Source organism: Diplotaxodon limnothrissa, linkage group LG3 (assembly GCF_057381915.1).
Source record: "Diplotaxodon limnothrissa isolate DT_005_m linkage group LG3, D_limnothrissa_male_GT1.1, whole genome shotgun sequence".
NCBI classification, from domain to species: domain Eukaryota; kingdom Metazoa; phylum Chordata; class Actinopteri; order Cichliformes; family Cichlidae; genus Diplotaxodon; species Diplotaxodon limnothrissa.
Genome location: NC_140598.1, coordinates 42,393,273 through 42,412,918, shown reverse-complemented (window position 1 = coordinate 42,412,918; position 19,646 = coordinate 42,393,273). Strand labels below are relative to the sequence as shown.

At 44.9% G+C, this 19,646-nt stretch overlaps 1 protein-coding gene across 1 annotated transcript in view; it reads right to left on the bottom strand.

The window, feature by feature from the left end:
- Positions 1-19,646, bottom strand: part of hdac8 (histone deacetylase 8) — a 53,141-nt gene that overhangs the window by 18,156 nt on the left and 15,339 nt on the right. The gene's annotated exons all lie outside the window — the stretch shown is intronic.

Sequence of the window (19,646 nt, the reverse complement as noted above, 5' to 3'; positions counted from 1 at the left end):
CAAAAAACAAAAGAAACTTGTGATTGACAAGTCATTAGCCAATATCTTGGAGAATCCTCCTACGTGACTCTTAGAATGACCATAATAAGTAAAACATGCACTGTATTTTCCACATTATAAGGCACACTTAAAATCCTTAACAGTGCGTCTTATAATCCACTGCGCCTTATGTATGAATTCTAGTTGTGCTTACTGACCTCGAACTGATTTGGTACACGGCGCTCAAAAATCTGTGGAAAATGTTTTAGCACCACTTTGGTAAGCTACCGAGCCGCACCGCTTGGTGGATTGTCGGAGCCTTACAGCTACCATAATCAGGAGCCTCGTGGAATAATCTGGGTCCAAAACTCCGTTGGCTTCAGGTCCCAAAGTCAAACGAACACTGCAGCATCACTGAGAGTTAAAAACTGTCTAAATTCTTTCATCTTTAATAAAATGATCAGCGTTGCTGCTTTATCGGGTGTAAAAATTAAGTTTAACATCCAGGCATTCATGAAAACAGAATGTATAAAATTCAACGGAGTTAGAAGTTAGCAGGAAGTTAGCTCGCTAGTTTCCACCTAAACATGATATATCATGTTCTTACTGAGAGATTTCTGAAACAATTAAAACATACAGCTCTGCTATCATTCCCAACATAAATGAAGAGAGAAAACTAAACAGCAGTTAGTCATTAATATACTGCAACAACATGGGAACAGAGCAGCGGCGAGAGAATTCAACATTAATGAATCAATGGTACGGAAGTGGAGGAAGCAAGGAGAATGAGTTGAGTAAAGTTTGACTTATCTGACTGTTTTGTTTTGCTTAATGCGCCTTATAATACGGTGCCTTATGGTCCGAACAATATGGTATTTAATACTCTATTCAGTTTGATCTGAAATTTGGAATTTCGGCCATGAAGTCATTGTCGTGGTCTGGGTGGTTTTCCACAGCATCAGCTCCTCCCCACTGGGTGGAGTCTTTGTTGTTCCTCACCTGATGGCAATCGGACCAGCAGTATTTATGACCGGCGCACTCAACTGGTCTTCGCCAGATTATCTGCCAACTTTAGTCAGTTCTCGGCCTCACGTCCGTTCCTTGGTGACTAATCGTGTGTATTAACCGTATCTCTGTTTTTTTTGTCAGCCTCTGAAAACCACCTACCAAGCTCTCCTGGATACCAGTTTGCTGCCACCGGTAATCCCTCTCCGTTTTGGAGCTGCCATTTTCTCCTGCCTGCCTCCCTGCCTTGCATGCAGCACCCACCTGGACCTCTCCTGCCTCCCCCCTCCACGCAACCCCCACCTGCAAGCTTGTAAGACAGCTCAGTGTACTATTTTTTAGATTCACTCGCAACCCTCTGTGGGATTCCCCTGACTGCTCTGTCCTCTGTTTCAGTGCCCGGGCCCGCCACAGTTTTCCCTGCCCAGTACCTGCACCCAGTTATCCCTGCCATCTAGTTTTCACCACAGTATTTTTCTCTCGCCTCAGACATCTAGTTTATGTTCATTGATTCTAGTCTGCACTTTCTGTTAGCCTCTGAGCATTGTAAAAATAAAGTCTCTTTTCGTTACACCTCACCCCTGGCCTCCGGTTTTGAATCTGCGCTTGAGTCCATCCCATGTCCACGGGCCACTGCGCCTGACAGTATAATCTGGCCAGTATATGGACTCAGCGGATCAAATCCGGACTGCCGTCTCGAAACAGGGCGCCATTCTTGGTACTCACGAGGACGCGCTCCAGTTTCTCCTGGCGAAGGTTAACTCACTCACTGACGAGCAAGAGAAGATGCAATCCGCGGTTCAGAACCTTCAGTCAGCCACTGCCCCTGAACCCGAACCCATTCCCAGTACGTCGGCACCGGTACCCGCGCCGCCGCCGCCGCCGCCTCAGCCCGCCGCGGATTCTGAGCCTCTGCAGACGCTGATGTTCCGCGATGCCGCCTCCCCGGAGCCGGAACCCTTTTCTGGCGGCCGGGGGGGATGCAGCGGTTTCCTCCTTCAGTGCGAGCTAGCGTTCAGTCGCTCACCCCGCTCGTTTGTTTCTGATACTGTGCGGATTTCTTATTTAGTCGGGAAACTGCGCGATCGCGCCCTTACATGGGCAGAGGCTTATCTAGCTAGACATCCGTTACCGACTTGTCATTATGATGACTTTTTGAGAGAGTTTAAGAAAACTTTCGCTCACCCGACCTCTGAATGCAGTTCGGCGCGGAGGCTGTTGCATCTTCGCCAGGGACGGCGGAGCATTGCGGACTTCCTAATCGATTTCCGCATCGCCGCCGCCGAGGCGGGCTGGTCTGATCGGGCTCTGCATGGGGTGTATTTGCACTCTCTCAACGATGAGATGAAGGACCACCTGGCCTCCCGGGATGAGCCCGCTACTTTTGAGGAGTTGGTTTCCCTCACACTTCGCATTGACAGCAGGTTGCGGGAGAGAGAGTGGGAGAGGGACTACAGTTCCCGTCGGTCCTTGCGGCGGTCATCTCCGGTCGTTTCTCCCCCGCCACCGCTTCCGGTTCAGCCGTCCACTCCCATTGCTGGCACCGGGGGTGGTGAACCGGAACCGGAACCCATGCAGATCGGGCGTTACCAGCTGACGGTGGAGGAGAGAGAGAGGCGCCGCCGTTCACGTTCTTGCTTTTATTGTGGCTCCGGTGAGCATTTGATTTCTTCCTGCCCTAAGAAGGGAAAAGAGACCGCCCGCCGGTAGGTCCGGGGATATGGGTGGGCGGTACCAGGGTTAACGCCAAGCCCCGATTTTTGCTTTCTGTGACACTCTTACTCGGTCAGGGAGCCCACGTCTCATCAGCGCTGGTTGATTCAGGGGCCGAGCAGAGTTTGATCGACAGGGGATTTGCTGAACAGCTTCAGATCCCTCTTTTTGAGTTAACTCCGTCTATTCCAGTTAGGGCATTAAACGATCAGGTCTTTTCTTACATTACTCATCGCACTGCACCGGTTACCTTGATCACTTCCGGCAACCACAGAGAAACACTGATCTTTTACACCTCACAATCCCCTGACACGCCCATAATTTTAGGTTTCCCATGGCTAAGACATCATAATCCTCACCTGGATTGGGTGGGACAGAGGGTCGTGAGTTGGAGCCCATATTGTCATGCCAACTGTCTCGTCTCAGCTGCCCCACCTGGGGCCACTGAGCCCTCTAGCAAGGAGAACTGCACCCCTGACCTCTCTGCGGTTCCCCCCGAATATCATGACATATCAGAAGTTTTTAACAAAGATAAGGCACTGTCCCTACCACCCCATCGCCCTTACGATTGTGCCATTACCTTGTTTTCCGGCTCCACGTTACCTTCCAGCCGTCTCTACAACTTGTCACGCCCTGAACGGGCTGCCATGGAAAAATACATCGGAGACTCACTGGCGGCTGGACTCATCAGACCATCGACTTCCCCCGTGGGTGCTGGCTTCTTCTTCGTGGGTAAGAAGGATGGCACACTCCGTCCATGCATCGACTTTCGGCCCCTTAATGACATCACAGTTAAAAACAAATACCCATTACCACTCATCAGCTCCGCTTTTGAGCCCCTCCATGGGGCCACCACTTTTACCAAACTGGATCTCAGGAACGCATATCACCTAGTCAGAATCAGGGAGGGGGATGAGTGGAAGACTGCGTTTAACACACACTTAGGACATTTCGAGTATTTAGTCATGCCATTTGGCCTCACTAATGCACCTGCAGTTTTCCAAACCCTAGTGAATGATGTCCTTAGGGATTTTCTGGATCGTTTTGTCTTCGTTTACCTCGATGACATCCTGATTTTTTCCAAGGACCTCAAGGAACACAGAATCCATGTCCGGGCCGTACTCCAGCGGTTGTTGGAGAACAAATTATATGTCAAAGCCGAGAAATGCGAATTCCATGCACCATCTGTGTCATTCCTGGGTTACATTCTTGCAGGGGGGCAGGTGAAGACAGATCCGGCTAAAGTGAAGGCAGTAGCGGAGTGGCCACTACCTACCTCACGAAAACACTTACAAGGGTTTTTGGGCTTCGCGAACTTCTACCGCCGCTTCATCAGGAATTACAGTCAAGTAGCCGCTCCCCTAACTCGTCTAACTTCCTCTAAGCTTCCTTACCATTGGAGTCCAGAGGCCGACGCCGCCTTCTCCCGGTTGAAAGAACTGTTTACCTCTGCGCCGGTCTTAATCCATCCCGATCATAGTAAACCTTTTGTCGTGGAAGTAGACGCGTCAGGCGTTGGGGTCGGGGCGGTGTTGTCCCAGCGTTCAGGTTCATCTGCTAAGCTTCAGCCCTGCGCCTTTTTCTCCCGCCGCCTCTCACCTGCGGAGAGGAATTATGACGTTGGAGACAGGGAGTTGCTTGCTGTAAAGCTAGCGCTGGAGGAATGGCGGCATTTACTTGAGGGAGCAGAGCATCCATTCACTATTTGGACTGACCATAAGAACTTAACCTATTTACGCACAGCCAAAAGGCTCAACTCGCGCCAAGCTCGATGGTCCCTATTCTTTACTCGATTTAACTTTTCCATCTCTTACCGACCAGGCACCCGCAACACCAAGCCGGATGCTCTGTCCCGCCAGTTCGACCCTGTGTGTGACCCGTCTGATGCACCCACCATCTTGCCGGCAGGAGTCAGGATCGGTTCTGTCGCCTGGGACGTGGAGGAGGACATCCGCCGTGCGCTGGAGACTGAGCCAGACCCCGGCACGGGCCCTCCGAACCGACGCTATGTCCCCACCGTGGCTCGCCCTAAGGTGATCGATTGGGTCCACAAGGGCAAATTTTCTTGCCATCCGGGTGGGGGGAGAACAGGCTCACTCCTTAAAAGGTATTTCTGGTGGGAGACTATTGATAAAGACGTCAAAGAATATGTAGCTGCCTGTCCTGTCTGCGCACGTAACAAATCGAGCTCACTACGCCCAGCTGGACTTTTACGACCCCTCACTATACCTCATCGCCCCTGGTCTCACATTGCGTTGGATTTTGTCACTGGCCTTCCCGTCTCCTCAGGTAAAACCACGATTCTCACTGTGGTGGATAGATTCTCCAAAGCTGCACACTTCATTGCCCTAAACAAACTCCCCACTGCAACGGAGACAGCCAAGATTATGACTGAGCAGGTCTTCAGACTCCACGGCATACCTTGCGAGATCGTGTCAGATAGGGGCCCTCAGTTCATTTCGCGAGTGTGGAGGTCGTTCTGCACCGCTCTCGGGGCTAAACCCTGCTTGAGCTCAGGATTTCATCCACAGACGAATGGGCAGGCCGAACGGCTCAACCAGGAACTGGAGGCCACCCTCCGTTGTGTCACTGCCTCCAACCCCGCCTCATGGTCCTCGTTGCTGCCGTGGGCAGAATACGCTCACAATTCGCTTACGTCTTCTGCTACTGGCCTCTCGCCTTTCGAGGCCTCCATAGGTTACCAGCCGCCTCTCTTCCCCGACCAGGAGGCCGACCTCGAGGTTCCCTCGGTCCAACACCATCTCCGACGTTGTCAGCGGGCGTGGAGGTTGACCCGTCAGTCGTTGTGCCGGTCCGTTGCTCGCCAGTGCCTGTACGCGGACCGTCGCCGCAGGGCAGCCCCTGCCTACTCCCCTGGGCAGAAAGTGTGGTTGTCTGCTAAGGACGTTCCCCTCAAGGTGGCATCCCGTAAGCTGGCCCCGCGTTTCATTGGACCCTTCGAGGTGGAGCGGGTCCTCAGCCCTTCTGCGCTGCGGTTGAAGCTGCCTTCCTCGCTGCGCATTCACCCGACCTTCCACGTCTCCCAGGTCAAGCCGGTGGTCGTGAGTCCGTTGTGCCCTCCTTCCGCTCCCCCTCCTCCCGCCCGGCTCGTGGATGGGCATCCTGCCTTCGCGGTCCGGCGCATTCTGGACGTCCGTCGGCGGGGACGGGTCCGGCAGTTCTTGGTGGACTGGGAGGGTTATGGGCCTGAGGAGCGGTCCTGGGTGTCTCGTTCCTTGATTTTGGATCCTGCTTTGCTTTCTGCTTTTTACGGGGCTCGACGCGGGCCGCGGGTGGCTCGGTCGCCGGGGGTCGACCCTTGATGGGGGGGTAGTGTCGTGGTCTGGGTGGTTTTCCACAGCATCAGCTCCTCCCCACTGGGTGGAGTCTTTGTTGTTCCTCACCTGATGGCAATCGGACCAGCAGTATTTATGACCGGCGCACTCAACTGGTCTTCGCCAGATTATCTGCCAACTTTAGTCAGTTCTCGGCCTCACGTCCGTTCCTTGGTGACTAATCGTGTGTATTAACTGTATCTCTGTTTTTTTCGTCAGCCTCTGAAAACCACCTACCAAGCTCTCCTGGATACCAGTTTGCTGCCACCGGTAATCCCTCTCCGTTTTGGAGCTGCCATTTTCTCCTGCCTGCCTCCCTGCCTTGCATGCAGCACCCACCTGGACCTCTCCTGCCTCCCCCCTCCACGCAACCCCCACCTGCAAGCTTGTAAGACAGCTCAGTGTACTATTTTTTAGATTCACTCGCAACCCTCTGTGGGATTCCCCTGACTGCTCTGTCCTCTGTTTCAGTGCCCGGGCCCGCCACAGTTTTCCCTGCCCAGTACCTGCACCCAGTTATCCCTGCCATCTAGTTTTCACCACAGTATTTTTCTCTCGCCTCAGACATCTAGTTTATGTTAATTGATTCTAGTCTGCACTTTCTGTTAGCCTCTGAGCATTGTAAAAATAAAGTCTCTTTTCGTTACACCTCACCCCTGGCCTCCGGTTTTGAATCTGCGCTTGAGTCCATCCCATGTCCACGGGCCACTGCGCCTGACAGTCATCAGGAAAGTGTTCACTGTGGTCAAAGAGCAAGGAAGCATAACGTGGTTCCATCCATCACTGCATATGAAAGAGGAAGCTCAAAGATTAGTACTTCCCCATGAAGAAGGGCCAATGAGTCTGGGGATATTTTTAATGATGTTAGTTAAAAGGTCTATACGGCACTTATTTCATGACACTCCATCCATTTGCCCATTGAGCACCAAAAGCCAGTAGGATTCAATTCTTTAGACACTGTGCAAAATTTCATGGTAATCCGTCCAGTATTTGTTGAGATATTTCCATCTGGACCAAAGCAGTGCACTGATTAACAGACTGATCCCTCAAGCAAAGAAACACATTTTTCAGATAGACACATGTTGTTTATATTCTCGGATTCTTTTTTCCCTCCTGTGTTGTCTGGGAGCTGGATCAACACAAACAAAAAAATATACGAGATTCTGAAGCCTGTACAGAAGGAAAATGTAATGCATAACACAGAAGAGGAACCACAAATCAGTCAAGCCTCTGCTAAGACAGCCTGGGCTTTGCCAACTTGAATAAAAAAAAACAAAAAAAACAACTCAGAGTATTTCAGCAAATACCAAAGGCTCCTGGCATTTCAGGCAGAACCGGGTGTCAGCCAATTGAAAAAAAGAAACAGGTGGAAACCCAGAGAGTGGGTTCAACCAGAAGTTAAAACCAGAGCACGTCAGTTTGGGGCCATGACTCAGTGCCATGAGAGCTAAGCAAACTCTGAGGCCAGGTCTGACCACAAGTGCGTCAGTCCGTTTGCAGTGACTGTTGTGAAAGCCTTGGACTCTGAGGACTCAGCAGAAACACGCTGAGCGAGCCAAGCTGAGGTCTAATGCAGAGGAGTGGGACATGTAGCAAAACGATGGAGATTAAGTGAAGATGGGGGTTAAAATGGTAAGAAAAGATTATTAAGTTAATAAGATATCAGGAAACAGTGAATTGGGGCTTAGATTTGTTTGATCAACAGTCAAAAACCTTGTAGTATCATAGAGCCTCAATTTGTCAGATAATCACGTAAAAGAAAAGAAAAACAGGGTTGAGTGATCCTGTTCAAGGACTCAAGTACTGCAGCTTTTGGCACTTCGGCGTTGAACTGACGCACAAAGGTTTGCTGCTCAGCCTGTCCGGGGTGTAACGCGTCTATCCTGACAGCTTGGATGGGCAAAGGCTCAGGCGCTCTGCAAAAGCGTCCGAGTACTCAAGTAAAATCAAACCAACCAACAACTGTAATAGTCTTCGGTGCAGGGATGCTAGGTTCAGCGTGGCTCACCAATCTGCCTGTGAGACCATTTAATGATTTGATTTAATGAGTTTCTGCAGTTTTACAGATACATATCTGAAAAAAGACAAAATAGACTACCGTATTTCCCGGACTACAAAGCGCACCTGAATATTAGCCGCACAAGCTAAAATCAGGGGAAAATCCTGTTTTGTACATACATTAGCCGCACCTGACCAAAAGCCGCAGGTGTTTCAATGTTGACTCATCATATGTAAGAGAATATGCACAAAGGGAATTGTCAGGAAAGAGATGGCTGTTTGGAGACACACCCCTTTTATTAATATTTTGAAAAACAAGTTATGGGTACATATTTGCACATGTGCTGTGCTTCATAAATGAGTAACAAATGTATTACATAACAATAACCTACAGCACACCAGAAAAATAGATTCGAACTACCTTTTAGGTTCAGGTGCAGTGACACGGCTTTAACAAGAAGAAAAGTCAGTCATTCACCACCATCTTCCTGCGCACTAAAACCACCAAAGTCCTCTTCTCCAGTGTCGGATACGAACAGGATCAGGATGGCTTCGTCATCCACTCTCAGCTTCTTTCCTTCGTTGTCACTTTCAAAACCAAAGAAATCCTCATTGTCAGTGTCGGAGTCGAACACCCTCTGAAGGGCCGTGGCGGTGTCCTCCTCTTCATCATGCAGCAGTCCAGCCCTTCCAAATCCGTTGGTGATCGTGGATGTTTTCACACTTTTCCACGCTGTCAGAATCCACCGGTGGAGTTGAGCACAACTTGCTTTTCGCAAGTTTATCGCCGCTCGTCATCCACGACTCCCGCTGAACGCGTAGCGCTACTTTGAAGTTTGTTTTTCGCGCTACTTGTACGGCACTATGTTGCCTGGCGGATGGACATGTGACCAACATACCACTCTTGAACCCCGATCCTTCCGCCAGGCAACGTAGTGCCGTACAACAGCGGAACAAACAAAACAAATCGTCTTACGATATCACAAAAATCATGGACAATCTATAGAAAAGCCGCACCTGACTAAAAGCCGCAGGGTTCAAAGCTTGTGCAAAAAGTAGCGGCTTATAGCCCGACAATTACGGTAGATTAAAAGGACAATAAAATGAAATTGTCTTAGTTTTATCAGTGTGGAAATAGGAACGTTTCCTGAAATGCAACAAAGCTGGTCCCCTTAGAAATCTTCAAAGTTCAGTTTTGACTTTTTAAGAGTTTGAAATGTCCATTCTGAACTTGCTAAACCTCACTTCTGACTAGGGGTGGGTTTTGATAATCGATTTATTCTGGCTTGGATAACGTGATATCGATTCATTAAAATCCTGAATCGATTAATTTTTAATATTAATTTATTTTGCCCGAAACGCCAGAATCTCAGGTTAAACCTCACCAAATTTCAACAACCACCAAACAGCTATAACAGTAAATGAGAGCAGGTACACAGATTCTGCACAAAGATGTAAACACAAAGCGCGGACCCGCTGACGGATCAGAATCAGTGAGATGTCGCCTTTCTCATCCAAAGGCATGGACACGGTCGGGGCTGAAAGCCGACAGCTCGCTGATTCTGATGTTTCGGCGGGTCCGTGCTTTGTGTTTACGCCCTTTTTGCGGTGATTCTAAAGTTGTTAGTTTGACAGTGGGAAGGGAGTTTTTCCTTCCCACTGTCGCCAAAGTGCTTGCTCATAGGGGGTCATATGATTGTTGGGTTTTTCTCTGTATCTATGAAGCGCCTTGAGGCGACTTTTGTTGTGATTTGGCGCTATATAAATAAAATTGAATTGAATTGAATCTCTCTCCAAACAAAATTGACTGAACCAGCAGCAAAAGAAGAGTCAAACTACACTTCACAAAAACATCATCATGAATTCACTTTTACTTTTGCTATTTTGTTTCCACCACGATAAAATCACACTTCATGCACAGCTCGCTGTCTCTGTCTCTCTCTCTCTCTCTGTACTTCAAGAAGTTTCCCGTCTGAAAATCTGTTTTCTGCATTATTCGCTTGCTTGTTACGCACAAGTCTACCGTTGTTTACAGGCTGTCGGCCGCTGTTTTTTTCCCTTTTACTTACTTCCGAAAAGAAAACCTCATTTCTGCTGTTCAATACTGAACAAATGTAAACTTTTTAAAATGATGCAAAATGCAAAACGCTTAACCGTGTCTCTAATAAAACCGCTGTAACTTCAGAGGTAATGTTCATATGTTGATTAATGGTTTTCTTTCGTTTTTGATGTACTGCAGAATATTTTTATAAAATTCCAGGGCAGGAAAACCACCTTCATGTTTTTCTGTGTTTTATCTTCAGCTACTTTGACACAAAGGCATCTGCTGTGATGTCAAATCAAATCAAATCACTTTTATTGTCACATCACATGTGCAGGTACATTGGTACAGCACATGTGAGTGAAATTCTTGTGTGCGAGCTTCACAAGCAACAGAGTTGTGCAAAATGATGTTCACATAAAGTCTTGCGAGTATCAGCTTCCTTTTTATAGATACAAAATATGTAAATGTACTGATCTGAATTATAATATTTCTGACTGTCTGAGGCAAAATTTCCCAGATTTAAATCGAATCAAATCGAATTGAATCGTGGATTGAATTGATTCGGGTCCTTGTGAATCGGAATCAAATCGATTCTAGAAATCAGTGACGATACCCAGCCCTACTTCTGACCACTACCGTCCATATTATAATAATTAAAAATCTTTAGTAGAGCAGGACAAGGTTGCTGGGGAGAAGGAGGTGTTGATGCCTACTACTGCCCTAGAGCCTTGAATGAGTTTTAGATGGACGGATAAACAAAGACAACACTAAAACAACGACTAAACCTAAAACTCAACTTCATTTCGCAGTCCCATGGTTACAGCTTTAGAAGGATTCAGTTTACATTTACATACAATGAGAAAAAGTAGAAAACTTTATAAGCAGACTGCAGTCAGTGAATATCTGGCTTCTTCTTTTGTTTGTTTTGGACTTCCTAAACCTTCATTATCAAACTTTCTACTGTCACATTTGCTCCTTTGGCTTAAATTACCCCCCCGAAAAAAAAAAAAAGTCAGCTTGGCCCCCTCGAGTTGGCGTTCAGTTAGCATCCCCTAATGATTCCTGCGTTGATGTTGCAGTCACTTAGAAGTCTTGTTTTGAATGGAGCCTCTTTAGTGGCTTAGATGTACATTAGTAGACAAGACTTCACAAAGTCTGCTGGCAACAAACAAAACACACATACACGAACTGAGCCAATGTGCAGTAGGAGTATACTTTTGTTTATATGAAGACAAAGGCTACTCTGTCTTTGATTAATGGTCCTGTGTGAGTCAGATAGAGAGAATGCACTCCTGTGTATATGTGCTAGATTTATTAATGTGTCCCTATATGTGTGTTTTGTGTGATTATCCACGTATATTTGCTTGTGGCAGTTCATGCACACAGAGGTAAGGCCCTGTTTTAGTGTGTGTGTGTCTGTTTCCAATTACTTCAGATGAGTTTCTGTGTCTTACCTCCGGCCTCAACAGAGCCCAACGTGAGACACACACACACACACACACACACACACACACACACACACACACACACACACACACACACACACACACACACACACACTGTATTCCCATGAACCCAGTGCTCTGTCTCCTGCTGTCCAGCAAAACACACACACACACAGACTCCCACTGACTGCTTGTTTGGCTTGGATGACCATAGAGAGAAGAGAAAGAGGGGAAGTGAGGAAAGTGAAGCCCATCCTGACACACTTCTTCAACATTGTCTTCATAGTAGAGGCAAATAAAATGATAGCCAGCAATTCTGTGCTGTTTTTGTGTGTGTGTTTGTAAGAGAAAACGCCACATGACAACAGATAGAGGCACAGCTACGTCACCTGGCCAAGGTCAGGAGACAGAAAATACCCGGTGACTGGCTCCAGTGTCTCCGGCAGAGACGCCCAGGGAGATAAATAGGGAAAGGTCTCTGCCTATTTACCATGGTCCTATACATGGAAACTTCTGTCCATCACTCACTGAGCCTGTTTGTACTGTGAAGGGAACACTGTGTGTTCTCATCAGAATGTCTTTATAACACCCCCCCAAAACAAATAATGTAAGGTTTTAGAACTATTCATTAAGTTAAAATGCTTAATCCTCGTTTAGTTTCATTTTCAGCTCCTGCAACAAAGCTCTGTTCTTTTAAAGTGCACTAAATTTAACAGCTTGTGTCTATGGATTAGTCTGTTAATAATATTTGGAGCTGTAACTATGTAACACTGCTCAAAAAAAGGAAACACTTGTTTTACGACCAAGTGTAACACAATGGGCCAGGTCACAACAGCTCATTAGCTGCAACCCAACATGGCTCTCTGGCACTAGAGCTCACCTTTCTCTGGCCTTAAGCATTCTTAATTGCTGATGGGAGTCAGCTGTACAAAAAAGGTAGCATCTAAGGCAGGAGATATGGCAAGACACACACACACACACACACACACACACACACACACACACACACACACACACAAGGTCAATTTCAGGGGGAGACCGTGCTAGGGCTGTACCACATGATAATCAGTGCACCAGTTAGGAATCAGAAACTAGTTTGAGTCCATTTCAGCTGCTTTGGTGCAAATCAAAGTGACAACATGTACAATGAAAACATGACAACAGGCAAACACATAAAGGGAAGTCTTTCTTCTGGCGTCTCCATATTTTAGCTTTTTATTTGGGTCCTTATCAATGCTGGATGTCCCAAAATAAAGGAGCACTGGGAAGCAAAACCGCGACATATTTGGAATATTGAAGAAAATGATCCAAATCGGCATCTAAAGTTGAGGTTTAATACCTGTTCCATGCACACTGAAAACGTTCACCAGCTTCAACTCCCACCTTACAGAGATATATCAGGAAAGGACCAAAGCTACACTGGCTTTTTTTTTTTTTTTTTTTTTTTTTTTAAAGGTGCATACCAATCAGGTGCTTATTCATCAACAATGAACATCACACAAAACGCAAAAGATTGCCGGCCACAGCAGCCATGTGCTGTTAGCAGTTGCAGCTTCAGCCCTAAGTTGACCAGTCAACTCATATTTTGCCAAGACAAAGCTGCCAAACCAGAAACCCCAATTCACTCTCCCTATGACAGATGGATGGGTAGATGTAAATATAACAACGCTGTAATGTGTATCACTCAACACTGGCGAAACAATTCACTCCACCACCATTTCGAACCTCCAATCGTAGATTTTTTCACCTTTTGAGTGCAGGAACATGAATGGGAACACAAATCAATCCAAGTGCTTTCTATCTAACATTCATACTCGCCAATAAAGACATGGAAAGAAACTTGGGTTCCAGTATCGTGCCCGAGCATACTTTGCCAAGCAGACAGAAGCAGTAGATGACCTAGCTTTACCTTCTGAGCCTCAGCCATTCCCAGTAATAAATTTCATTAATATTAGCATATAACTCTGCAAAGATTAAGTAAATTTTAAAACATTGCAACATCTTCTAAAGTATCTTTTAAAAGTAAAAGCTGGTCTAATTGATTTCATCCCTCCTCCTTTAAAAGGTGCTCAGGACTCCTGGGGACTCCATCGGCCTGAACAGCTAAACAGCTTTAATAATCATAAACTTCTTTTTTAAATTAATTATTTTTTTATACGTACATTACCTCAGCGACGTTACAATTAAATTAATTTGCAACTGGCAAAACTAAACATGCCATCATCCATATTTTCCTGCCAACAAGGAAACGCACCAATCAACAAAATATCCTCCATATGTGCGTGTGTTTATCTTTACACTGTCTATAAATTACTAATCTGTAAATCTGTGCCGCTCTGAGTAAATAAGAGGACCTTCACTAACCCCTGCCCCCAATCAGAGCATTATAATAAACTCTGTTATGGCTCATACGTGTGACCAGTTCACATCAAGGTGACGGTTCCTACATCTGAACATGCAAACAACAAACTGGCTGCAAAAAACCCAAAAACAAAACCCAAAGAAACGCTGTTTACAGCGCTGTTTGACGAAAGCACGAGAAAACATCAGTTCATATTTGTGTTTGTGCAACGAGTACATGCCCTGTGAGAAAGCTGGAGTGTGTGACAGTACGCACCAGGCTATGTGTGTATGTGTGTGCACGTGTGCGCATGTGTGTGTGTGAGAGTGAAAGAGAGTGAGTGAGAGAGAGTGAGGGAGGGTTGTTTGTTTTTACAGCGATCAGCAGGATCTCCAGCTATGAAGGACACTGAGCAGCGCAGCAGGGAGGAAAACATCTCCGAAAACAAATGGAGTCTGACTCATATCAAGCTGCTATCTAATAAATGTTTTCAACAAGGAAAAAAACAACAACAAAAAACCCCAAAAAACAGTGCAATGCCCCAATCACGGTCACATTGCGCACGTACTCCTCTCCCTCGCTCTGCATCTGGACTCTCTCTCACCCTTCCCACTTTTCATCAGTCCATGTTTTTTTCCTTGGTTCATATGATAGTTTTCCTTTTAAGGAAACCTGCCCCGCAAATACCATTTGGACTTCAAAAAAGAAAGAAAGAAAAAAAAAACCACTTCTATTCTTGAACTGCTGCTGTAACAGTGTAATTGCTCCATTGTGGCAAGAATAAAGGATTATTTTATACTTTGAAGGGCTTTTATACTATGAACCCCTGGTATAGTTTCAGTGTATCACACATCAAATGTAAAACAGTGAAACTAATACACTGCAGAAAAACACCAGTGGATTACCGTGTGTTGCTGTGTGATACATATATTATACTGTAATACACTTCTATACACTAATATCTGGTAACACAATTGTTGCCTATCATACCTATACTGTTACTGTATATCAGTGACAGAGCTTCCTAAATGTTCTAATGTTAATTGTGTATTCTATGAATATTATGAGTTATATAAAATGCATTCACATTTATAAAATCTTCATCTGCTGCTTCTTAGAAAACAAATATTGTTTGCTTCAATAACAGCGGGGGGGGGGGGGGGGGGGGGGGGGGGGAACGGTAGAACTTTCTACAGCTTGGTAATAAATAGGTAATAGTAGGGGAACAGGGTAATAATTTGGTGATTTCAAAGTTATTACTATGCAATTACAAAAGTAATAATTATGTAATATTTAAGTAACATAATGTAGCAACAGTGGTTATAGCTGAGTAATATTACCCTGAAACTTATGTAATAGCATAATAAGGGCCCCAAAACTGGGGGTAATAACATGGAAATAGAGCTCCGCAATAATAGTGTAATAAGGAAGAAAAATAATGCAATAATGTGGTCATTTTGACCGAGCTATAATAAAAAGTGCTACCAAAAAAGCACTTTAAAACTTAAGATATGTTTTGAGAGAATTGTGTATAACAGTAGGCAAGTAACATTTTTTTTGTAAAATATCTTTCTGTACCCCACCACCTGTTTAACTTTGCAGGATTAGTTGCCACGTATCTGCAAAACCTCAGCAGATGAACTGGTGACTCCGTAAAACTCTGATGAACTGATGCAAATTCCCTTCATAGTTTGTTGTGAAAATGCTCAGATCCTCCAGATGCCACAGATGATTGGAAATTAAAGGCGAGCTTATCAATGCCATTGGAGCACAGCTGGACGTGTGTGCTTCAACTTCACTTTTATAGAGACAGGAATAAAAGGAGAGTGCTTGGAGAAAAGTGAGTGAAATCATAGTTACTAGAGATTTCCTGTACTTTTTATTGATCATACTGTCTGTTTGGAGCAAATATTCTGTGTGGCTGCATCAGTACAAAAGGTAGACTTTACCCATTGGTTTCTGAAGCCTTAAGATTAGGATTTTTATTGTTGCCACCTTGGCTGCAAAAACTGGATGGGATGAGGAAAAGTTGATCTGACTATAAAACTGCATGTTCACTGGTAAATTAACATATTAAGGATAATATTTGAAAGAAAAAAAGATATGACTATGATTTAGAAAACAATGTGAGCAGCTGAGCCGATAAGCTCATCAGCAAAGCGAAAGTGAAAGAAGCAGTTTTCCTTTAGACTTCTACAGGACCAGAAGTCTTTTTGCAACCACCGCTGTTGTCATTTGGTGGCCTGCTGTACACTTAGTGTAGAGAAAAGGTTTGCTGATAAGAAGCTGATGAAAATATTGGATGGATTTGATAGATTCTAGGATTAAAAATAAAACCATATTTCTGCTTTTACTATGGGTGGCATTCTTAGAAATCACGGCTAAAGTTCACGTCATGTTTGGTGTGAATGGACCATTACCCAAGATTCACTGCAAAACTTTAAAATGCCATTAGGGGCCTAGAATAAAAACAAACCCTATGATAAGAAAAAAAGAGAATTCACAAAGCTTTTACCAGACTGATGAATTCATGGTAGGATAAGCTTTTACAATAATGCTGTAATGTACAGTGATGTGGTTTTACGATCTCCTATAATGAACCCAAAAGAACTGAAAGCCTCCAAAATTCAAAACTGATGTCTTCTGGCCTATAAAACATCTCACCTGAGAGGAACATAAAGTATTCAGGATCAATTGTAGTCCAAGCAGCTTGAAATAAAGGTGAAGGGACTTCAAGTTTTTTTTAAAGATGTTTCACCTCTTATCCAAGAGCCTTCTTCAGATGAAAAACCAAAAGGTGGAGAGTCCCGGGTACTTGACCCGCTATTAACATGTGAGACATCAAGTCAAGTTGCTTTTGATGCAAGCTCCTTAGACTACTATGACCTGGATGACTGAGAACCTACACAGACAGGATCAGTGGTGATGCCATCTTCTGGGATGGAGTCATTTACTGTATGAACATGAGATGAAGACAATCACTCAACTACAACAGAGCCGTGGCTCCATAAAGGGTAGACAGAAAGGAAACAGTCTTTCAGTTCATTGCTCACCAATAATGTGTCGCAGGATCTCCAGCTGCAGCATTTTGAACTTAATCAATCATAATATTGTAATAATGAGCTTCTTCAGTCAGTCTTTGTAAACAGATACATATCCCTGTGCCCACACACGCTATTGCTTGGTGATATTTCCTGTGATTGAGCCTGTGAATCTGGGAGCCAGCACATCCCTGACGGCACCGAGGGGCAGGACAGGAAGTGGCTGCAGACAGGAAAAAGGGGAAGTAGGAAGTAAAGAGGCGGGACGCTTCCCCGCTGCCAATCTGGAACCAGAGATGTCCTCCCTTCCTGTGCGGCTTTGAGACGGACACACGTTTGTATCTACTTCTGTTCCTCTCACCAGAGAAGAATCTGATCGAAGCGGGTTGTTGGGCAATCCAAAGGAAAAAAAAATCTGGCTGACTTTTATCCGTTTGTATTCTCTGCTAGTAATTTAATACCCACGTGTTACCATTATCTGCACAGAGATGACGGGATAACTTGTTTCCAGACTTCTGTAGCTCTTAAGGAGCATGTTGCTTAGAAGGAGCAAAATGAACTTGAAGAAAAAAAAAACCCTTTCCAGTTGGTCTCAGTTTAGCAGCTTGCTGCCCAGACAAATAAAATATCCTTTAAATAATATAAATATGCTTATTTGACCAGTAGGGTCAAAAGAGAGAGAGGGAGAGAGAAAAGGCCTTGCTTTTGGACTGCAGATCTGGTTTAGCCTTCTAAAAACATACAATAATTCTTTGGCCAGTTTTCAACTTCCTTCAGCACAATGATGACATTTTTCTACACAGAAATATTGAACGAGTTAAAAGTCAAGGTTTTGCTTCAAAATACCGATGTAATAATAATAATAATAATGGATTGGATTTATATAGCGCTTTTCAAGGCACCCAAAGCGCTTTACAATGCCACTATTCATTCACTCTCACATTCACACACTGGTGGAGGCAAGCTACAGTTGTAGCCACAGCTGCCCTGGGGCAGACTGACAGAAGCGAGGCTGCCATATCACGCCATCGGCCCCTCTGGCCAACACCAGTAGGCAAGTAGGGTAAAGTGTCTGGCCCAAGGACACAACGACCAGGACAGAGAGCCCGGGGATCGAACCGGCGACCTTCCGGTTACAGATACGCTTCCCAACCCCCTGAGCCACAGTCGCAGTAAGGCAGTGTAAGGCAGTGCACCCTCCCACACTGGGTGCTGATCCAGCCAAGCCCAGTTGTTGTTACACTATGAGCTTAATGGGAGCATGGCAGAGACAGGAAAAAGAGATGAGCAACGGAGACGTGAAGGTACAGCGTGTGACAAAGGATATGAGCTGGATTCACATCAACAACCTTGCGAGGACATGGCATACGTGTTTGCCCACTGACTCAGCAGTTTGGAAGTTACTAAGAACAGAAATAAAGGTGGTGGTGGCAGGGTGGGGGGTCTCTTCTCTGTTTCTGTCCTTGAATGGTACACACTGAGTTTTTAGAGAACGATCTGATCCAAATCTGTGCAACTTCATGTTGTTGTCACCGTCACCAAAACTAGTCTCAAATCAATAGCAGCACTGGAGCAGTACACTCCTCTATGATATGTGAATATATCCAAGGGTTAAAAACAACCATAAATATTGGTTTATGTGCAGCATTTTAAGCACACACACAAAAAAGACTATTTTACTCAGAACTATTCATTGATTACTCTAAAATGAATGTGCATAGTTCTTAGTCCTTTGACTTAAACTGATACCTTCTAACACAAAGGTACTCCAATTTAAAGATCAAACAAAGATCCAAAATGTCATGAAGTTATACATTCATTATAATTCAATGCAATGCATTTTGAAGAGGCCTAACAGTCGGATCAGTGTCTGTATGCAGTCAACAACTGGAAGTTGAAGTACTAAAGTACAATTCAACAGTATTATATTTTATTATTATAAAATATTAATAAAATGTTCTTTTACTCATTACAAGTAAAATAAGGTTTGATTTTTGTAATTATTTTTTTCCTGATTTACTTCTTTGGACTTTCTCCGTTTTCATCCGCACTCTGAATAAATAATTTGATTGACAGATCAATGCGGGATGAGTTATTGGTCAGTGCTAAAAAGACAAAAAACAAATGCATCAATTGAAATAACCATAAATAAAAGAAAAGTTGTGCAAAGTGAAATAGAAAGGTCCATTAAAATCTAATCATAGGTCCGGGTACAGATCTGGATGCTGGTTCACCTGCTGTTGCCCTGCAATCTACATGGATCACAATATTGGACCACCTACCCCCACAGCAGCTGCTCGGCCAAATAAAACCATGCCATGAAGCTCCCAGCACAGAGTTTGAGTGCAGATGTTAATGCCAGAGGATGTTAAGGAACCACTTCTAAGAGGCAGAAAATTTGACTTGTTGCAACGGTACCACGCTCTCGGGAACGACCCATTCTCTCACATAAGTCTGTGAAGGCTAGGTGCTTGATTTCATACAGCTATGGCAAGGGGACTGAAAATACCCGAATTCAAATATTAACAGGTGTAGACCAACACTTATGTCTATGTATTACTTGTGATCGTTGGATCGTCGAACACCCTTTTGGACTCTTATAGCTGACCCAGGTTTTTAAGGTTCCCCAACACTATTTGTGGAGTGTCTTGTGGTGACTGTTGTTGAATTTAATTGAAAAAGATTTAACTGAAACACTTGAGAGATGAGATGACGAGAGATGAGAGTTTCCATTAAACCACTTCC